The sequence below is a fragment of the Sapajus apella genome, unplaced genomic scaffold (genome assembly GCF_009761245.1).
Source record: "Sapajus apella isolate SASKATOON/1434 unplaced genomic scaffold, GSC_monkey_1.0 scaffold29, whole genome shotgun sequence".
NCBI lineage: Eukaryota > Metazoa > Chordata > Mammalia > Primates > Cebidae > Sapajus > Sapajus apella.
The window spans coordinates 5,714,616-5,734,890 of NW_022436969.1; the positions used below are offsets into that span (position 1 = coordinate 5,714,616).

At 40.2% G+C, this 20,275-nt stretch overlaps 1 long non-coding RNA gene across 1 annotated transcript in view; it reads left to right on the plus strand.

The window, feature by feature from the left end:
• Positions 1–20,275, plus strand: part of LOC116561399 — a 307,518-nt gene that overhangs the window by 19,483 nt on the left and 267,760 nt on the right. The window contains exons 2-5 of the long non-coding RNA XR_004273413.1: positions 2,818–2,944; positions 4,176–4,318; positions 4,881–4,978; positions 12,070–12,198. This is a non-coding gene — a long non-coding RNA (uncharacterized LOC116561399). The remainder of the gene's footprint in view (positions 1–2,817; positions 2,945–4,175; positions 4,319–4,880; positions 4,979–12,069; positions 12,199–20,275) is intronic.

Consider the following 20,275-nt stretch of genomic DNA (forward strand, 5'->3'; position numbering starts at 1 on the left):
AGAAGGGGACTAGTGTATAATCTGTCATTTCAACAATGTCTGTAATAATTTATCATTTCTAACTCATCAATGGACTACTCAAATGTATTTGGTGATCAAAGCCCTAATATAATTAAAGATGTTACAGCAAGAATAAGTATTAAAAGTCATATTTGACTCCTATGTAATAAGCATGGTTATTAAAAGATGTTACCAATTTCAGGATCATTTGATCCTGTCTCAATATGTATGTAATTGTGGCTTATGGTGACATAATTTACTTCGACCACATGAACATGACAGCGTTTGAACAGTTTTTTGCCTCTTATCAGTGAGATACATTCTTGGAAGTCTTAGAGTTAGCTGGATTTTCAGTGTACGTGTGACTGGTCTATGACTTGGTTGAAGGCTATGGACGTGCTCTTATGCATGTATGAAAAGTGGGGTCTTGTCTCTGCAATCGTAGACCTGCAGCGAATAAAAGACAATTTTGAAAGTATGCTATTAGGAAGGAATTGAGATGATGTTTTTACATCTTGGACTTTAGCTAAATTTATGATGGCTGCTAATGCAGGAAAACCTGCTAATGAGTAGGCCACTTGTGTAATTTTTTCTTTGTGCTTAAAGTAAAATGTAAAATGTCAGGCAACTATCCATGACTTACTCTAGGGAAAGGGAACAGCTAATGATTAGTCTTCTGTTTACAATTAAAACCTGATTTCTTTTCCTAATTTTGGTTGACTTGCTATTGGTCCTCTGGACTCCTAATAGGCCTTGTGGATTCTAAATAGATTCTGCTTTGACTCCCAATTACCATGCAATTAACAGACCTGCAAATGCTGCCCTTTAATTTCGTTTATGTTCCCTTTCTCTAGACTTTTATTCTATAATCTACTTTTAGTTACCACATCGGTTCTTTATAATTTCGTATCCGTTTTTTAATGATATACCACCCTGATTTTCCAATATGGCTCTTCTTTATGTAAGAAAAGATACAAGAAAAGCACCAAAATGCTTGCATAAACTTTGTTGGAAATAAGTTGTATGACAATGAATTAAATTAAAAAAGAACTGGTGGGCCAGGCGCGGTGGCTCACGCCTGTAATCCAAGCACTTTGGAGGCCAAGGCGGGCGGATCACCTGAGGTCGGGAGTTCAAGACCAGCCTGACCAACATGGTGAAACCCCGTCTTTAAAAAAAAAAAAAAAAAAGAACTGGCTTAAGAATATGTGCTTAGCTCCAGACCTGGAATGAAGGGATGCTTAGCTTAATTATTTTGTGCTTAGCTTTCTAGGTTTAACTAAAGACCTTTTGTTTTGTTCTAAACTGAGGTCCATTGTATACATTCTCCGAAGTCTGCATGCACGTAATAGGCTGTTTAATATTGGAATGTCAAGCTCTATCCTTTCACCATTAAAGACACAGTCCTGAGGGCCATTTGCGGTGGCTCATGCCTGTAATCCCAGCACTTTGGAAGTCTGAGGCAGGCAGATCACAAGGTCAGAAGTTCGAGACCAGCCTGGTCAAAATGGTGAAACCCCATCTCTACTAAAAATACAAAAATTAACCAGGCGTGGTGGCGTGCACCTGTAGTCCCAGCTACTCAGGAGGCTGAGGCAGAAGAATTGCTTGAACCCAGGAGGTGGAGGTTGCAGTGAGCCAAGATCGTGCCACTGTACGCCAGCCTGGATGACAGAGTGAGACTCCATCTCACACACACAAAAAAGACATAGTCCTGAGGTTATTTGCAGAAATCCTCCCTTGAAGAGTTGGATTCTTTGAGCCTTCCTGGGTGATGGTTAACTAAGCTGGTCATGGGAGAAAATTAGGGGAGATTCCTTATGGTGAGCAGCCCACAAATTTACATTTTAACAGTGACCTTTTAAAGGGCCATGTCCCATGCCCTAAAAGAATTACTCAACTAGTGTCTAATTAAGACTTTTTTCTGAAAGCAGCCTTAAAAGCAACTTCAATATTGGGGATTTCAGGAGGGTAGAACAGTTGGGACCTAGCAGGGCCTCTCCCATCACATTTGGTCTCTTCTAGCCCCATGGAGTGATGGCCCTAGACCCAAAGATCTTCAAAGGTCTGAAAGATATAGGAAGAAGCCCAGATATGAAGCTCTTAATAAAGATCAGTTCAGCATAGTCAGCAGTAATCATCATCAGACCTTGCAAAAAATGCTGAGCTACTTTTCCTTCTGCTTTCTCTTGATGATTCAGGACAGTAGAGGGGAAAAGTTACTGATATGGGTTACCCCAAACCATAAATAATTGAAAGTATATGTAATGCAAATTCTAATTCATTTCATTTGATAACAACCCCACTTAAGCCGCCCATTCAACTATGCATGCCAGTAAATGGGGTGGAATTGGAATTGACAAGAGGAGTTTCTCTTGACTGTGCTCGAGTATGCCAATTGAATTGCAGAAATGCTTTCTAGTGCAAAACACAGAAATTGGCAAATGAAGCCAGTCATTTTGAGATACCTGACTACTTCCTTGTCTTCCTGATAAAGCACCTAATGAAATGTTAAGTGATCTGAAGAGTTGTAGGCAGAAGAATGGCTAAGTGGAATAATGGACAGAAAGGTGGTTGCTGTAAAAATGGGTCCAGGCTTATGGGTGAAGGTGTAAAACAAACTTCCAGGCTGGGGTTAAACAAGGAGTACTCAGGATGGGAGAATAAAGGACAATAGCCTGCAGAGAAGGCATCTTTCTTGCAATCACTGGTGCCATCTGAGGTTTAATTAACAATTTTAAATCAGGTAATAGCAGATGCAGTGAAGTGGTGTTTAAAAATATTAACTGATGTTTTTTCTCTGTCTTCTATGATTAGTGTCTTCTTTCCCTCTTCTGCCCACGCCATTAAAGGAATTCCTCTAGGTCATTGCCTCAAGGAAGTGGTGTGAAAAGTGTCCAAGAGAAAGGGGAAGTCACTTTGGTTTCCAAAACCTAAGCCTCAGGTAAGATTTGGGATAAAGGTGAAGAATTTGATAGAATAGGGTTTGAGGAGAGGGGGTTTCTCTCTGAGTAAGAGACAACACGCTTGGGCCGGGGAGTGGATGGCTAGGGGAAGGGAGGAGAGCAAAGCTGTTGGTGGGTGCTGGAGCGGGGCTCTGTGCCCCACTTCCCAGGCAGTACTGAGAGAGGTGGTGAGAGTGCTAGTCTGCACAGACCACGATCAAAGTGGCACCCAAACAGCAAGGTGTTCCTGTGCCCCTGCAAGTACTGTGGCATCTGTGGAGACAGAAATGGGCCCAGGGTCGGGGGGTGGGGGCAGGAAGGATTGAAGAATGGACGCTTTATGGCCTCCTGTAATGACCAAACATTTGTGAGACCCCCTTACACACAATCCTGGGGAAAGAAGGTGGATTCCAAATTCACAAGGACTGTGCCCCTACCACCCTACAATAATGTGGTTTTAATACAGACCGTAAGTTCATGTAAAAATAGCTAATGAATGAAAATAAAGAGTGTACCTGTCATGGGTGGGGCTGGATCCAGGATTTCTTTTTCTTTCTTTTTTTTTTTTTGAGACTGTGTCTTATTCTGTTCATGCTGGAGTGCAGTGGCGTGATCTTGGCTTACTGCAATCTCCACCTCCTGGGTTCAAGCAATTCTTAGTAGCTGAGTCTATAGGAACGTGTCACCATGCCCAGTTAAAAAAAAATTTTTTTTGTATTTTTAGGAGAGATGAGGTTTTGCCATATTGGCCAGGCTGGTCTCAAACTCCTGGCCTCAAGTGATCTGCCTGCCTTGACCTCTGAAAGTGCCGGGATTACAGGTGTGAGCCACTGTGCCTGGCCTCCCAGAGGAATCCTTATGGCTTATGCCTGTAGGAAGAGACAGGTCAGCAAGCCCTTTCTGAAACTACAATTTCTCCAACGTTTGCAACTTGAAATAATCAGTATACCAATTCAGCACATTTTGGGATGAGACGTCCTTTGCTCCTTCGCTCTCCTCAGACATTTCGGATGGGCAGGTGGAATCTCCCCTGTCCCAGCTGGCCTGACCCTCAAACAGGCCCTCAGTGGCCTGGATCACTTGCTGAGGATGGGGGACTGGGCCTTGGAGCAGGCGAGACAGACGTGGAAGCGGGAGTCTGCGGAACGCTGCCCGGGCTCAGGACAATGTTTTGAAGAGAGTTGCAAGTTTCGGGAAACAAAGATTTTCTTCCTTTTGCTTTTTTTGTAGGAAAAAAAAAGTGAACTTTTCATGGCAAACTCTAGAACACCACAGCTGGCAATGACCAAACTAAGGTAGAATCGAGGTGGTCTTGGGAAAGGAGAGGCAGATCATAGCATGTGGTCTCTTGATTCCTGAGAATGGAAGATGAGGTGAGAATTCTCCACCTCCTGTGTAAGGTGCCTGCCCAGCCTCCGCTGAGGAGGAAGAGAGCAGACTGGAGGTCTGAACAAGGGAGCTCACTATCCACATGGCTACCATCTTGAAGCCAGACACTGACAAGGAGACCATTTTATCTTTGCGCAAAATTCACTTTAGCCTGTTGCCAGACTCCCTCTGGGGCAGTGAATGCAAAAAGGAGAAGCTGAGGGACTCCTAGATGAGCCATCCCCAGGTAAGTGAGGCAAGAAACTCACTCTGCAAAAGGGCTTCCCTACTTGAGCCTGGAGAAACTAGTACCCACAGTACCATGGAATATTTTGCTAGAGAGCTACTGTTCCAAAAAACTGAATTTGGGGCAGAGACCCAGTTTGCTGGGAACATGTAGAGAAAGATAAGTTTCTTTTGCAGGAATGCACAGATCTACCAGAATAACAAATGTGGTAGAAGATAAGTTTGCATTGATGTTTGTTTCTCTCTCCGTATTTCTCATTCTGGAAGTCCATCTCCACCTGCCTTGGACTCTGGTCTCTGGTTTTTGTGCTTCCAAAGCAGAAATCTGGGCTACAGCTATCATGAGCAAGGTCTTTAGGATGGAGGCATACCCCTGAGTGACAAAGATGAAGAGGGGGAGAATTTCCGTCAAGAGGTCAGTAAAGGATCCTCATGGACTGGTTTTAGAGAAGGAGAGTAAAAAAAAAGAAAATCCAGGCCGTGCACGGTGGCTTACACCTGTAATCCCAGCACTTTGGGAGGCTGAGGCGGGCGGATCACGAGGTCAAGAGATCGAGACCATCCTGGCCAACATAGTGAAACCCCATCTCTACTAAAAATACAAAAATTAGCTGGGCGTGGTGGCTTGCACCTGTAGTCCCAGCCACTCAGGAGGCTGAGGCAGGAGAATTGCTTGAACCTGGGAGAGAGAGATTGCAGTGAGCCGAGATTGCACCATTGCACTCCAGCCTGGCGCCTGGCGATGGAGCAAGACTCTGTCTCAAAGAAAACAAACAAAACAAAACAAAACAAAAAACAGAAAAAGAAAGTCCAATTTATTTGGGGAGGGCACATGTCAAAGGGAAGCCAGACCCTGATGGGAAGTCCACTGAGGCTTACCTTGGCAAAACATTCAGTTTTGTCTGGTCAGACCTCTGCTGGCAGCCTGAGCATCTTTGGGTTCAAGTTTTCAAGATTTGAATTGGGCCCAGTCTGGCAATGCCTGTGTCTCTGTGCATTCTTCCTGGTCTTACGGTGTTTCGGAATTTCCTTACTGTTTTGTTCCCCTTTGTTTTCTACCACTTAGTTGCAAGGTTCTGAGCAGGACCAAAAGGATGCTGCAAAGTGCCTGGACTCCTCTAACTCTTTCCGCTTGCTTACCATTATTCGACATCGAAAGAGCCATTATTAAGGGCCTCCTCGTATACCAGGCACTTGTTTGGTGCTAGAAATCAGATGGGAGTCCCGTCACTGTTGCTGAGTGACAGGAAAACTGAAAAATCACAGTACAGTCTGACAGGTGCTGCCAGTGATATGTACACTGGGGACGAAAGGGACATATGAGTCAGCTTTTGGGGGTCTGGGGACTTCCCACCTGGAGAAACTTCCCTACTGCTTTGTTTTTTTTTAAGAGGTGAATTTTGCAAGAGAATCATGGAGATGTTGACTCAGCAAGTTGACATCTGTGAGAGACTGAATCAATTCCTAGAACTTCCTATCAGACTTCTTGTCATTTGAAGTAATTAAATGCATTTATTGCTTAGATAATGTTATGATTTCTGTAGCTTGTAGCCAAAAGCAATCCTGACTGATACAGTGTTCTTTGTTATTTTCCATGTTGAAGCAAGTTGAGGAAAAAGTTGAAATTCTGCATTGTTTTGACAATACTTACTATTTGTTTTTTTACTTGCATTGCAATTTATGCAAGGAGAAAAAGAGTCCAACTCCAAGGAAACTGAAACACACTTTCTGTCTCTGTCCCCTCTCTTCCTCCCTTCCTTTCTTCCTTTTTTCCTAGTTGAATTATTTAAAATAATATCGGTAAAGTAAAAATCAGTGGGGTAAATATTATCTTGTTGAATTAATTAAAATTCATTTTCATCTGCTAAATAATGAATAAACACTGGCCATACCAGACAAGCATACTTATGAATCTCAGTGTTAAAGATTATGTACCAATAAAATAGTATTTATAAAGCAGAACCTCACTAGCAAGCTTCTGGCAAATAAGCTATCCAGGGCTCAATGTCATGGTGATAAAATACCAATTAAGTGTAAAGATTATAAGAAAGAACCATCACTCCAACCTGGGTAGTATTTATATTCTTGGTTTCTTTGAGGTAACTGAGTTTTAAAATATTTTGAGATTTCTTCCTCATCTTTGTCGATAAAACGTGAAAGATTTCCTTGGTGGTTTTTCTCAATATTTTATTTATATTCCTGCTGTTCAAAACTTGTAGCTAGGCCCAGTCGTGTGTACTCTCAGCTACCTGGGAAGTTGAGGCAGGAGGATTGCTTGAGCCCAGGAGTTGAAGACTAGCCTCAGTAATGTAGCAAGACGCCAGTTCTTAAAAAAAAAAAAACAAACAAAAACTTATGACCTCTGATTTTAACTTTAATTTTAATTGAGGCTAAATTAAGGAAATTTGGGCTTATAATTTTTTGTGGTTTACTAGCAGTCCTCTTTTCCCTAGTGATTTATCAGGGGGCTTTATATTAATACATTAATATGCTAACTATTTGTCATTTATGTTGCAAACATTTTCTTCTATATGTCATTTGTAAATCACCTTGCAGTTACCTTTTTTGTTTTAGAGAATTTTTGTGTTATACAAGGTACGGTCTTTGATTTGATCATTTCTGGCTTCTGTATCTGTTTTAAGAGGCTTCCTTCAAAATTGGGATTATAAAAATAGTTACCTATGTTTACTTTTATTATTTTCAAGGCTTCATAATGATTTTTAAGTCTTTGATCTGTGTGGAATTTATTTTAATATAACGAATAAGTTAGGAATTCAAGCTTGTTTATTTGGGACATAGCTACCCTATTGTTTTAGTAAAATTTGTTGAGTTTACCTTTCATCACTGCTTTAAAATGCCACATTAATCATCTACTAAATTTTTATGTCCGCTTGCCTCACACGATGGCCTGTTAGCTCAGTTGGTTAGAGTGTGGTGCCAATATCTCCTTGCCTCTATTTGTGGATTTTCTATTGGATTAACTCATCCCTCGGTCTATATACCCATGCCATTATCTCACTTTAAGAATGACTCCAGCTTGGTGGGGCATGGTGGCTCATGCCTGTAATCCTAGCACTTTGGGACGCTGAGGTGGGTGGATTACCTGAGGTCAGGAATTCGAGACCAGCCTGGCCAACATAGCGAAACCCTGTCTTTACTGAAAATACAAAATTAGCTGGGCTTGGTGGCAGGTGCCTGTAATCCCAGCTACTCAGGAGGCTGAGGCAGGAGAATTGCTTGAACCTGGGAGGCGGAGCTTGCAGTGAGCCGAGATTAAGCCATTGTACTCCAGCCTGGGCGATGGAACGAGAATCCATCTTGGAAAAAGAAAATGACGTTGTAATAATTGGTAGCACAAGTTCTTACACTGCCTACTTTTCCAAGAATGTCCGGCTCTTCTTGCATTTTTGTTCTTTCAGATGGATTTTTAAAACAGTACTATAGCCAGGCGTTTGATTTGTTTATTGTTTTTTTTTCTGTATTGACATTTTAAGAAAACAAATTATAAACGTAAGCTTGCTATAACAAATTCAAACAATACAAGCCAGTGGAGAGTAAGTCTAGAACCACCCCCCAAAAACTCCACCCTTAACAGCACATCCCAGCCATCACTCCTGCCAGCCATTTGTTTAGGATTCTTTTGGACTTTGTCCTACTTTTAAGCATAAACACACTTCATGAAGTGCCCCCAAAATACCAGTGATATTTTGACTGGGATTTCTCAATAAATATTTGTAAGGAAATATTTTCGTTCACATTTCTGGCTTTCAAGTCAGGTAATGCCTGAGCCTTTCAGCTTCTTATATGTACACTGTTACACCACTTATCTACAACACAGAAATCGCATGAGACAACGCGTGATAATGAAACACGGTTCAAAAATATCTGATCATGGCGTTTCTCAAAGTATGTTCTCTAATACATAGATCCTATAAGATACTCTGCAAAGAAAATAAGAGTGCCCTGGGCGCGAATGAGTTTGGAACATTAGATGATATATTTTCCTTTTTGGACATTCATAATTCAGGGCAACATATTAGAAACTCCAAGTCCTATAGAAACTTTGTCTATCCAGTGTTTTCCAAACTTGTTTGACCAGGGAAAGTATTTTGCCTATTGACACGATGCTCGTAAAACACCATTTGGGAAATGCTGTGTTAAGACCGGCCCCGCTCTTGGCTGGGGTGGGGTCGTAAAGAACCTAGATTAACTCCCAGGTCTCTGGCTTTGATAAGTGGATGATAGGTGGTGTCACTGACTGAGATGAAGAATAGAAGTGGAGATCAATTTTGGAGGCATTGCCTTTCAATTCTTCCGGGAGGTTCAAATGGAGTTATTTAGTAAGCTGAGAATATACAGGTCTGGCACTCAGGTGAGAGGTCATTGCTAGAGAAACGTGGGTTAGAAAGTTTGCTTTGGATTGAAGTGTGTTGTCTAAAACAGCTCATTCTAAAATGCACATATATTACCTAGGAAGGGTAAGCATTAAATTATTAATACATATTATATTATCATATTAGCTTACCATCATTTTAAAGCAGAGATCAGGCCCCTGAAGAAATGGAAGTCAGGAATGGTGAATTTTGAGTGGAGGTCAGCCAAGACTCTGAAGTGATTTTCACCTTCTGCGGGCCCTTTTTCAATGCTAAAAAAATTCACCAATCTCCCCACTGCCCCCAACATATTCAACTTTTAATATCTTTCAATTGAGAAAATATGTCCTGACTGTAACTACTATGACTTAACATAGTTATGTCAGGACATATTGTTCTGTACATAGAGGACATGTGTATGTATGGAATAGGTACATGTTTAGCAGGGTGTTTATGCTGCTTCCAGACAGTCAGTGTTGCTGTCCATATGGACTTCCGAGCCTCCTGACACTCCTGTAGTTCTGTTACTGAAACACCAGGGCTTCAGTCAAGGTCCTGCTGTTCACCACCCAGAAAATCAGTAACTGAGATGATGAGTATTGTCAAGGAGGAAGGCTTTCATTCGGTGCTGCAGCTGAGGAAATGGGAGATCAGTCTCAAATCCTTTCCTTGACCTACTAAAGGTAGGGTTTTATACAGGAGGGAAGAAAGGAAACAATGTGTAAGAAAACAGCAGCTACCAGGTGCAAGGAAGCCATCATGATGAAGGAGGGGTCCAGCATCTCATTGTTTGGATGCAGTGATCTGGTGAGTTTCAGGTCTTTGACGCTTTTTTTTGAGAGGCTTGAAGGTCCTTTCCTGAGGAAGAAACTCAGATAAAACAAATGTAAGTTTCAAGCTTTAAGACCAGCAGGGTCAATTTGTATGTTTTTCCAAAAAGCTATCTATGGGATTATTGGGTCCGTTTCAGTTCCAGGCTAGGGCAGATTTACAGGATATCACTTTTAGTTCTAAGCAAATATTGTGTTCTCCTCTTTACTTAGGCTCATGTCAATCAAATTCAAACTACAAGCCAAGGGAGAGAAAGATGATCGTACAATTGTCAGTCATCTGACTATGTTTCAGCCTGGGTTCATTTTAATTAAGAGAAGATGTGGGTATGTGGGAAGAAACAAGAGTGGTCTCTTGGCTTGGGTTTACCCCACCACTAGCGAGGTAACCTTAGAGAAACCTCACTGCCTCTTTTGCCTTTCCTCTCAAAATGGGGTAATAGTAATAACTTTTCTCTCCTTGCTGGGCCTTTTTACAGAATTCAGTAAAATAAATAATTGTGCAAGTAAGTAGGAAGGTTAAAAGTGCTGTAAAATGTAAGGGCTTTTCATGCCTGCATTTTAATATGGCTACCACTAGGTATGCTGAAGGTAGCAGTTCCCCAGGAAGTGGCTCAGTCTTCTAGGTTCACCATAGGGTGGACTGCATTTAACCTTCGCGTTCTAGTTGATTAGGTTATTGTGTGTAGATTGCAGGAATTTCAAGCTCTACTCCATTCTTTTCTTTCTGATATAATTTTAATGAGATTCCCTCATTCTTTTATTGCGTGGCAGGCTACTGCTAGAATAAATACAAAGAAATTTTTACAAGTGCAGAAAACAAGAGAGCTTGGGAGATGGAAAAATGCAGAGGGTGAGGCAGGGGATGAGGGCGGGAAGACTGTTATCAGATCTGCACAGTCTCCCAATGACTTTAGAATTCCTGAGGCCCTTCTGTATGGGCCAGGCATTCTGAGAGCTAAGAGAGACGCCCTGGCCAAAGCCACTGAAAGAAATGTCTTTTTTAAATTGCTTAAAGGAACACCACCTTCCTACCCAGAAGCTTCATCACCAGGGCCAAGAATCTAATGCGTTTTTTTTTGTATTGCACAAGTGAAGTCCACATGTCCAGACTCTTCCTGTGCGATGGCTGCTAGTGTTTCTCTGAATGGGAAGTTGTATGGGATATGCCAAGACATTTAAAATGATATGAAAATTTTGGCAGAGTATATTTTTCATTAGATCAGTCTAGGTGATATGGTTTAGCTGTGTCCCTACCCAAATCTCATCTGGAATTGTAGTTCCCATAATCCCCACATGTCGTGGGAGGGATCCCGTGGGAGTAATTGAATCATGGGGGCACTTACCTCCATGCTGATAGTGAGTGAGTTATCTTGAGATCTGATTTATAAGGGGCTTTTCTCCCACTTCACTCTGCACTTCTCCTTCCTGTCACCATGTCAAGAAGGATGAATTTGCTTCCTCTTCTGCCATGATTTTGAATTTCTGGAGGCCTCCCCAGCCCTGTTGAACTGCGAGTCATTAAACCTCTTTCCTTTATAAATGACCCAGTCTCGGGTCTGTCCTTATAGCAGTGTGAGAATGGACTAATACATTAGGTAACACTTAAAAGCCATTTGTCCTGAGTTGAGGTTGTTATTATTCATTAATCAGGTCTGTTGATTGAGTACTAGTAATTTTGCCACTGACTAAGGCGTCACTAGCTAGCAAGTCATTTTATCACTGAGGTCTTATTCGTTTTCCTCTCTTGTGAAGGGGTGTGTGTGTGTGTGTGTGTGTGTGTGTTTGTGTGTGTGTGTGTACATTGGGATGGGGAGCCTAGGGGATCAGAATATGTTATCCTAAAATATGCCACTTTGACACGAACATTATTTTGAACTGAAGACAACTGAGTAACAGCAGATGCCAAAAATAAGTGAATGAATGACTGAATGAATAAAGCTCTCTCCCTTCCTCCCATTTTGCAGGCTTAGATTCTTAGTAGGCACTGGAGGTAACTCTAGACTTATCAGCCCTGGGACAGCACTTACAAGAATTCACATAACGAAACTTACTGAAATAACCCTTATTTTCCCCATATATGTACCTTCCCACAGCTTGCTGCCCCTAAAAAGCCTAAACCCATTATCCTTCATCTTGTCACTTCTCTACAAATTTACTGTTCTTTTTGAAAATACAAGCTCCAAGTTCTATCCATTCCTTTGAATTACTCATCTTGAGTTTCTCCCACATGTCTATGCATTGCACATGTTAATACTCTATTTGTTTTCCTCTTGTTTGTCTGTCTTTTGCCCATTTAATTTTCAGGTCCCCAGTCAGAGAACCTAGGAGTGTAGAGGAAGAGTTTTGTTTTCCTCCCCTATTGGAGCAAGAGAAGTATGAGTAGCTGATACGCTGTGAGGTGGACCACTGTGATTATTTAATCCAATAACACAGGTAAGCATTAGTTCTCCCATTGAGCTGATATGACTCAGAGAGATGGAGTAACTTATTAAAGTCAACAGTTGGAAGTAGCTACGCTAAATTTTCAATCTAAGTCTGATTCTTGGTCAAACTCATTTCACTGTACCAAGTTATTTTTGGTTTGATTCAGAGGTGGGAAAGAAGTTCCTACTTATGTTTCACCTCTAGAGAGGCTGCCTGGAGGTGGGTTCCCAGGAAAGAGCACCGTGAATCAATCATAGATATTTGTAGGCAGTAAAGGATGAGGAAGTGGGTCATATAAGCCATGTGTATGCTTTCCCTTGTTTAGAAGATCTCTACCAAATGTTTAAATTTTACCGAGCTATGGTGCTTTTGAGTGAGTAAGGAGGTTTCTGGAAGAAGGAAAGAAGGGAACAAAACGGCATTTATGGAGCACGCAGAGGACTTCCTACAAGCCTGAGCATCCAAGACAAGAAAGGGGTCGGCAAATGACGGAGAGAAGTTCCATAACATTTTACAAATTCTCTCATCACCATTTTTTTTTTTGGTGTAATGATTTCTTTCTATGCAATAGAGTACTTTTTGGGCAGAACATTCTAGGAACTAAGTAGAGTCCACTTGTTAAAGGCCTGTCCCTGGGATGAAGGCGTTATATTCTCTGGCTTTTGGGAATTAATGCCCCTGTAAAGACAGCCTCTATCTCTCTAAGCCAAGAATAGCATGGAGTAGAGAGTGGCCAGATGAGTGGGCGGGGCCTGCCACCATAGCATCATTGTCACACAAGGAGACATAATTGACCAGGCTTGGGTGAGCCATATCAATGAGGATCGGCAGTGGGCATATGTGGAAACCATGTTTACAGTGTCATTGTCTGTTTTTCTTATTACTTGGGGACAACTTGAGCAATTTCTTTCAGGAAAGAAACTACTTACTGTAAATTTGACTTACTTTGCTCTGCCAATTTTAGTCACTATTTACTTTTACAGCATTTTACAGCTGCCAGCATGGGAGCTCCACTGTCAGCTTATATCCTCTTGAGGTATTTAGGTTCAAAGAATCGCATTCCCCTGGCTCCCAGCTCTAGATCAGTGGTTCTCAATCCTGACTGTACATTAGCATCCTCTGAGGAGCCATTAAAAATACTGATGGCTGGGCTCCATCCCAAGAGAGTGTGATTTAATTGGTCTAGGAGGGACCCTCACACTGGTATTTTTCAACAGCTCCCCAAGTGATCCTAATGAGCAGCCAAAATTGGGAATCACCGCTCTGGATGGTTGACTCATCCTACATAACCCATCAACTGGAGTCTCTATGGCTTCTGGGGCTGTGCAACTACATTGGTGCCTTTGTGTGAATTAGAAAGCGGTGCCCCTCTTCCTGCTCACATTAGAAAAATGTGCTATTTCTTCTAGATTAACACAGCTACATGGGCACACGGCTTGGCAAGCAGAGTGCACAGTCTTCACTGCCCCGCAAGCCAGTCTTGGTGGATTTCAACCTTAGGTTCCTCTTTGAGTCTTCTGGTTTCCTGGCTCCTAGCCTTAGGCAAATTTTATTAATTTTATATATTTTTTAAATATAGAAGGAATACTTCTAGAATAGTGGTAAGAGGAGCTCCACTGATCCTCTCCTCAGCTACCCAATTCTTTTTTTTTTTTTTTGAGATGGCGTTTTGCTCTTGTTGCCCAGGCGGGAGTGCAATGGCGCGATCTCGGCTCACCACAATCTCTGCCTCCTGGTTCAAGCAATTCTCCCGCCTCAGCCTCCTGAGTAGCTGGGATTACAGGCATACGCCACCACACCTGGCTAATTTTGTATTTTTGTAGAGATGGGGGTTTCTCCATGTTGGTCAGCCTGATCTCAAACTCCCGACCTTAGGTAATCCACCTGCCTCGGCCTCCCACAATGTTGGGATTACAGGCATGAGTCACTGCACCCAGCCTCAGCTAACCAATTCTAACTGGTGAACATTTTGAAAACATCATTTAAGGCTTCTGGAAATTGTTCTAAGGGCATACAGCAGATGAAGAAACTTTTTTTTTTTTTTTTTTTTTTTTGAGACAGAGTTTCACTCTTGTTACCCAGGCTGGAGTGCAATGGCACTATCTCGGCTCACCGCAACCTCCGCCTCCTAGGTTCAGGCAATTCTCCTGCCTCAGCCTCCTAAGTAGCTGGGATTACAGGCACATGCCACCATGCCCAGCTAATTTTTTGTAGTTTTAGTAGAGACGGGGTTTCACCATGTTGACCAGGATGGTCTCGATCTCTTGACCTCGTGATCCACCCGCCTCGGCCTCCCAAAGTGCTGGGATTACAGGCGTGAGCCACCGCGCCCGGCAGAAACATTTATTTAAGACAATGTACTAAGTCACTTTGGGAGGCTGAGACAGGCGGATCACCTGAGGCCAGGAGTTCTAGACCAGCCTAGCCAACATGGCAAAACCCCATCTCTACTGAAAATACAAAAATTAGCCGGTGTGGTGGTGGGTGCCTGTAGTCCTAGTTACTCAGGAGGCTGAGGCAGGAGAATTGCTTGAACCCAGAAGGTGGAGGTTGCAGTGAACTGAGACTGTGCATTGCACTCCAACATGGAGGACAGAGCAAGACTCCATCTCAAAAAACAAAAAAAAAAAATACAATTTATTAAGTTTCTATAAGAACAGTAAGAGTCTGTGACATTTAAGCAGAATTCCAACCCCTCCTTACAACAAACCCCATCTCAGTGTGATGGACGCTCTGCTTTAGGCAGGTGTGGGTTAGAACAAAGAGCTTCTACTCCCCCAAGCTCCAGTCTAGGGCTACCATTTCTTCCTGGAGAAGCAAGCTGCTAGAGTTTCTTATTCCCCACCCACTAGCTCCATGTTGCAGAAGCTCTATTATAGACAGGCCAAAAATATTGGGCTCAGTGGCTTTGACCTGAACTCACTTTTATAGTCCTGTTTCCATGCCAGGAGAGAAGACAAAGATCAGGGCTACCACCTCCTCCCAATGCCCCACACATAAAGCAGAGATGTCACTCCCAACAGAGGCATGCCCTTTTTCCTTCCCTCAGCTCCAGAGCAGTGGGACAGAGGTTTTTCCTAGCGGGAAAGACAGGCTGTAAGAATAGCTCCGTAGCTCTCCCTAAGGGAATGTGGTAAAGCTGAAGTCTAAGGCTGCTATCAAAAGCAATGGAGATTTTGGTAGTAAGCAATTATGAAGAGGCTGGTAGCTTCATGATAGCAATAAGTTAAACCACAGAACAGAAATAATTAGGGAAAGAGACAGCTAACAAAAGCCTTTCCTGAGATTGAAACAGGCCTCAAAGACTGTCTTTGCAAAGGGGTTCAAATTTAATTGGATTAGACTGTGGAGCAATTAATGGCCCAGAACATTGCTGAGAACAATAAAGCAATCAATTGTCAATTCCTGTAGCCAAACAGCTGAGTGAGATACCAGTAGAGGCAGACTCTTAGGAAACTAAAAGAGAGTTGGAGGAGTGAGACAGAGAATCCTGCTAAACTCATTGTCATCTTTGGATTACTGTGAGTATACTCAACTTCACCTTTCTTCATTTAATAATTTAAAAGCACTAATATCTTCTCTCTCTCTCTCCCACACCCCCATCTTGATCTGTATTTTTGGACCTATAGCATAGAAAGATGTAATTTATTAGCCAATAATAACACAAAGGATATGGGTACACAAAAGAGCAAAATGGATACTTTAAATTTTGTTTATTCTTAATTTTTTTTTTTTGAGGCAGAGCCTTGCTGTGTCACCCAGGCGTAATGGTACAATTATAGATCACTACAACTTTGAATTCCAGGGCTTAGGTGATCCTCCTTCCTCAGCCTCTTGGTAGCTAGGAGTGCAGAGCTGCACCACCATACCCAGCTAAACAAAGTGTACTGGTGTAAAGTGACACCATATGGTAAAATCTGAAATCATGGGAACAAATGAAATGGTAAATAAGAAGGTTAATATCATAAAGAATATATACTTAGTCTCATTTATTTGCTCAGCTTCTTTAAAAGATATAAGATTATATAATGTAACAATGTAACAATATATTCTTCGGTTTCTAACATATGTAAATATGTGTAACAGTTGTACAAAAAGAGGAAATAGCACTATATAGAAATAACATTTCTATATCTCACTGAAATTAAGTTAGTATAAATCTGAAGTCGATTCTGAAAACTTAAAATGTACATGATAAGTCCTAGAGGAAGAACAAAAAATAAAAATAAGACAGTATTTTAAAAGTCACTAATAATTGAAACTGTTACACAAGACGTATTTGTTTAATATAAAGGAAAGGAGTAAAGGAGGAATAGGAGAATAAAAAGACTTGAGAGAGGGCTGGGCATGGTGGCTCACACCTGTAATCCCAGCACTTTGGGAGGCCAAGGAGGGTGGATCACCTGAGGTCAGGAGTTTGAGACCAGCCTGGCTAACATGGCGAAACCCCATCTCTACTAAAAATACAAAAATTAGCTGGGCACGTGGTGGCAGGTGCCTGTAATCCCAGCTACTTGTGAGGCAGAGGCAGGAGAATTGCTTGAACCTGGGAGGCGGAGGTTGCAGTGAGCCGAGATCGCCCCATTGCACTCCAGCCTGGGAGATGAGAGCGAAACTCTGGTCTCAAAAAAAAAAGACTTGAGAGAGACTTATAGAAAACAAAAAGTAAAATAGCAGTGTAAATTCAACCATATCAGTAATAACACTAAATCTGAATAAATTAGACAATAGAAACAAATAGAGATTGGAAACTGGATATAAAACAAGATTCAACTACATGCTGTGTTTAGAAATCACACTTTAGACACAAAACAAGTTTGTTGAAGTTAAAAAAAAAAAAAAAAAAAGAGGAATATATATACCATGCAAATAGTAACCACAAGAAAGCTGGAATAGCTATGCTAATATCAAATATGTTTTAAAACAAAAAAATGATACTAAATGGGCAATTTATGATGATAAAAGAGCCGGATCATCAGGAAGATATATGTACGTGTGTGTGTGTGTGTGTGTGTGTGTGTGTGTGTGTGTGTCTGTCTGTCCCTAAGAAGCCTGTCTGTGTGTCCATAAGAACAGAGTTTAAAAGTATGTCAAGCTAAAATGGACATTACTGAAGGAAGAAATGGACAATTCAACAATAATAGAACCACTATGAAGAAGATCATTAATGAAATAACATAGTTGAACATCAGAAACCAGCTATATTTAATAGACATCTGTAGAGCACTTTTCCCAACAACAGCAGAATACACATTTTTCTCAATTGTTTACAGAATGTTTTTCCATATATATACCACATTCTAGGCCATAAAAACTAAAAACAAAAGAAATGAAATCATGTTTTCTGAACACAGTGGAATGAAATTAGAAACTAGTAACAGAAAGAAATTTGGGAAATTCTCAAATATGTGCAAATTAAACAACACACTCCTAAATAACCAATGAAAATTGGAAAGTTAGAAACTACTTTGAGATAAATAGAAATATGATATACCAAAAGTTATGAGATGAAGCTGAAGCAGTGCTTAGAGGAAAATTTATAACTTTAAATGCCCATATTACAAAAAAAAGAAAGATCTCAAATCAGTAATGTAACTTTTTATCTTAAGAAAGTAGAAAAAGAAGAACAAACTAAATCCAAACCAGAAGGATGGAAAATAAAGAAGTAGGGCAGAGATAAATAAAGAATAGAAAAATCAATGAGAGAAGCAATGAAACAAAAAATTTGTTCTTTGAAATGGTTAACAAAATTGACAAAGCTCTATCTAGACTGAGCAAAAAAAAGAGAGAAGATTCAAATTACTAAATCAAAAATGAAATAGGAAATATCACTACCAACCTTAAAGAAATAAAATGGATTATAAGGGAATACTACAACCAACTGTATGTTAACAAATTAGATAAATGAAATGTACATGTTCTTAGAATGATACAAACTACCAAAAATAATTCAAGAAAAAATAGACAATCTGATGAAACTAAAGGTAATGAGGTTAAATAAGTAATTGAAAATATTCCCACAAAGAAAAGTCTGGGCCCAGATGGCTTTACTAGTGAATTCTATCAAACATTTAGAGAAGAATTAATACCAATTCTTTATAAACGTTTTCAAAATATAGAATAGGAAGGAAAACTTCCCAACTCATTCTATGAGGCCAATATTACCCTGATACCAAAAACCAAAGACATCACATGGAAAAAAAACCCAAACTAATATTTTTATTAAATATAGACACACACAAAAAAACCTCAGCCAAAGATTAGGAAACTAAATATGACCATGTGAGATTTATCCTAGGAAAGGAAGATCTGTTTAACAGCTGACAATTGCTTAATGTATTATACCATATCAATAGGATAAAGGACAAAATTACTTGATCACTTTGTTTAATGTGGAAAATTATTGAACAAAATCCGAAACTCTTTCATGATAAAAATATTAAACTAGGAATGGAAGGGAACTTCCTCAATCTTGTAAAGAGTATTCCGAAAAATCTTATAAGTAACATTGTATTTGATGATGAAAGAAAGACTGAATACTTTTCCATTAAGATCTGAAAAAAAGATGAGGACGTCCACTCTTGCCCTTTCTATTATAGTACTGGAGAGATTCTAGTCTGGGCAACTAGATAATAAAAAGAAACAAAATCACCCAAATTGGAAAGGAAGAAGTAAAATCATCTCTACTTGCAAATGACATAGTCTCATATATAGAAAATCCTAAGAAATCCACTAGAAAAATTAGAACTAACAAATGAGTTCAGCCAACTTTCAGTAAATATTTGGTGGGTGCAAATGTAATTGCAGTTTTTGCAATTACATTTGCACCAACTGAATAATATCAGTATAAAAAATTGTATTTCTGTATATTAGTAATGAAAAATGAAATTAAGAAAACAATTTTATTTACAATACCACAAAAGAATAAAATATGCAGATGTAAAAGTACAAAACATGTACTTTAAATCTCCAAAACATTGCTGAAGGAAATTAAAGAAGATCTAAGTAGAAGAACGTCTCATGTTCATGTATTAGAAGACAGTATTGTTTAAATGGCAATACTTGCTAAATTGATCTAGAGATTCAACACAATCCTTGTTAAAATCTCAGCTGCCTTTTTTTTGTGTGCAGAAATTGACAAACTATTACTAAAATTCATATGGGAATTCAAGGAATCTGAAATTGCCAAAACAATATTGTAAAAGAAGACCAAAGTTGGAGGACTCACACTTCCTGTTTTCTAAACTTACTACAACATTGCAGTAATCAAGACAGAGTGATAAGGAAAAGCATATAGATCAATAGAATAAAAATGTGTGTCCAAAATAAATGACCACATTTAATGTTAACTGATTTCCTAAAAAGTTGCCAAGGATGATCTTTTCCACAAATGATGCTAGGAGATCTTAATACTTACATGTAAAATAATGAATTTAGGTAGTTTCCTTGCACTGTATATAAAAACTAACTCTAAATGGATCAAAAATCTAAATGTAAAAGCTAAACTATAAAATTCATGGAAGAAAACATGGGTGTAAATCACAGTGACCTCATATTAGGTGAAACCATCTTAGACACGATACCAAAAGCTCAAATGACCAAAAAAAAAATTAGATAAATTGAATTTCATCATAATAAAAATCTTTTGCATTTCAAAAGACATCATCAATAGAGTAAAAAGAAAACTACAGAATGAGAGAAAATATTTACAAATCATTTATCTTATAAGGACCATGTGCCCAGGATGTATAAAGTACTCTTAGAATTTAGGAATAAAACACAAATAGCCCACTATGGAAATGGGTAAAGAGGACAGACGTGGAGGCTCATGCCTGTAATCCCAGGACTTTAGGAGACCAAGGTGGGAGGATTTCTTGAAGCCAGGAGTTTGATTCCAGCCTGGGTTACAAAGTGAGACTCCATCTCTACAAAACACATTTTTTAAAAAATAGCTAATCATGCTGGAGCATGCCTGTCGTCCCAACTTGGGAGGCTGAGGTGGGAGGATAACTCAAGCCTGGGAGTTCAGCGCTACAGTGAGCTATGATTGTGCCACTACACTCCAGCCTGGGAGACAGAGAGAGAC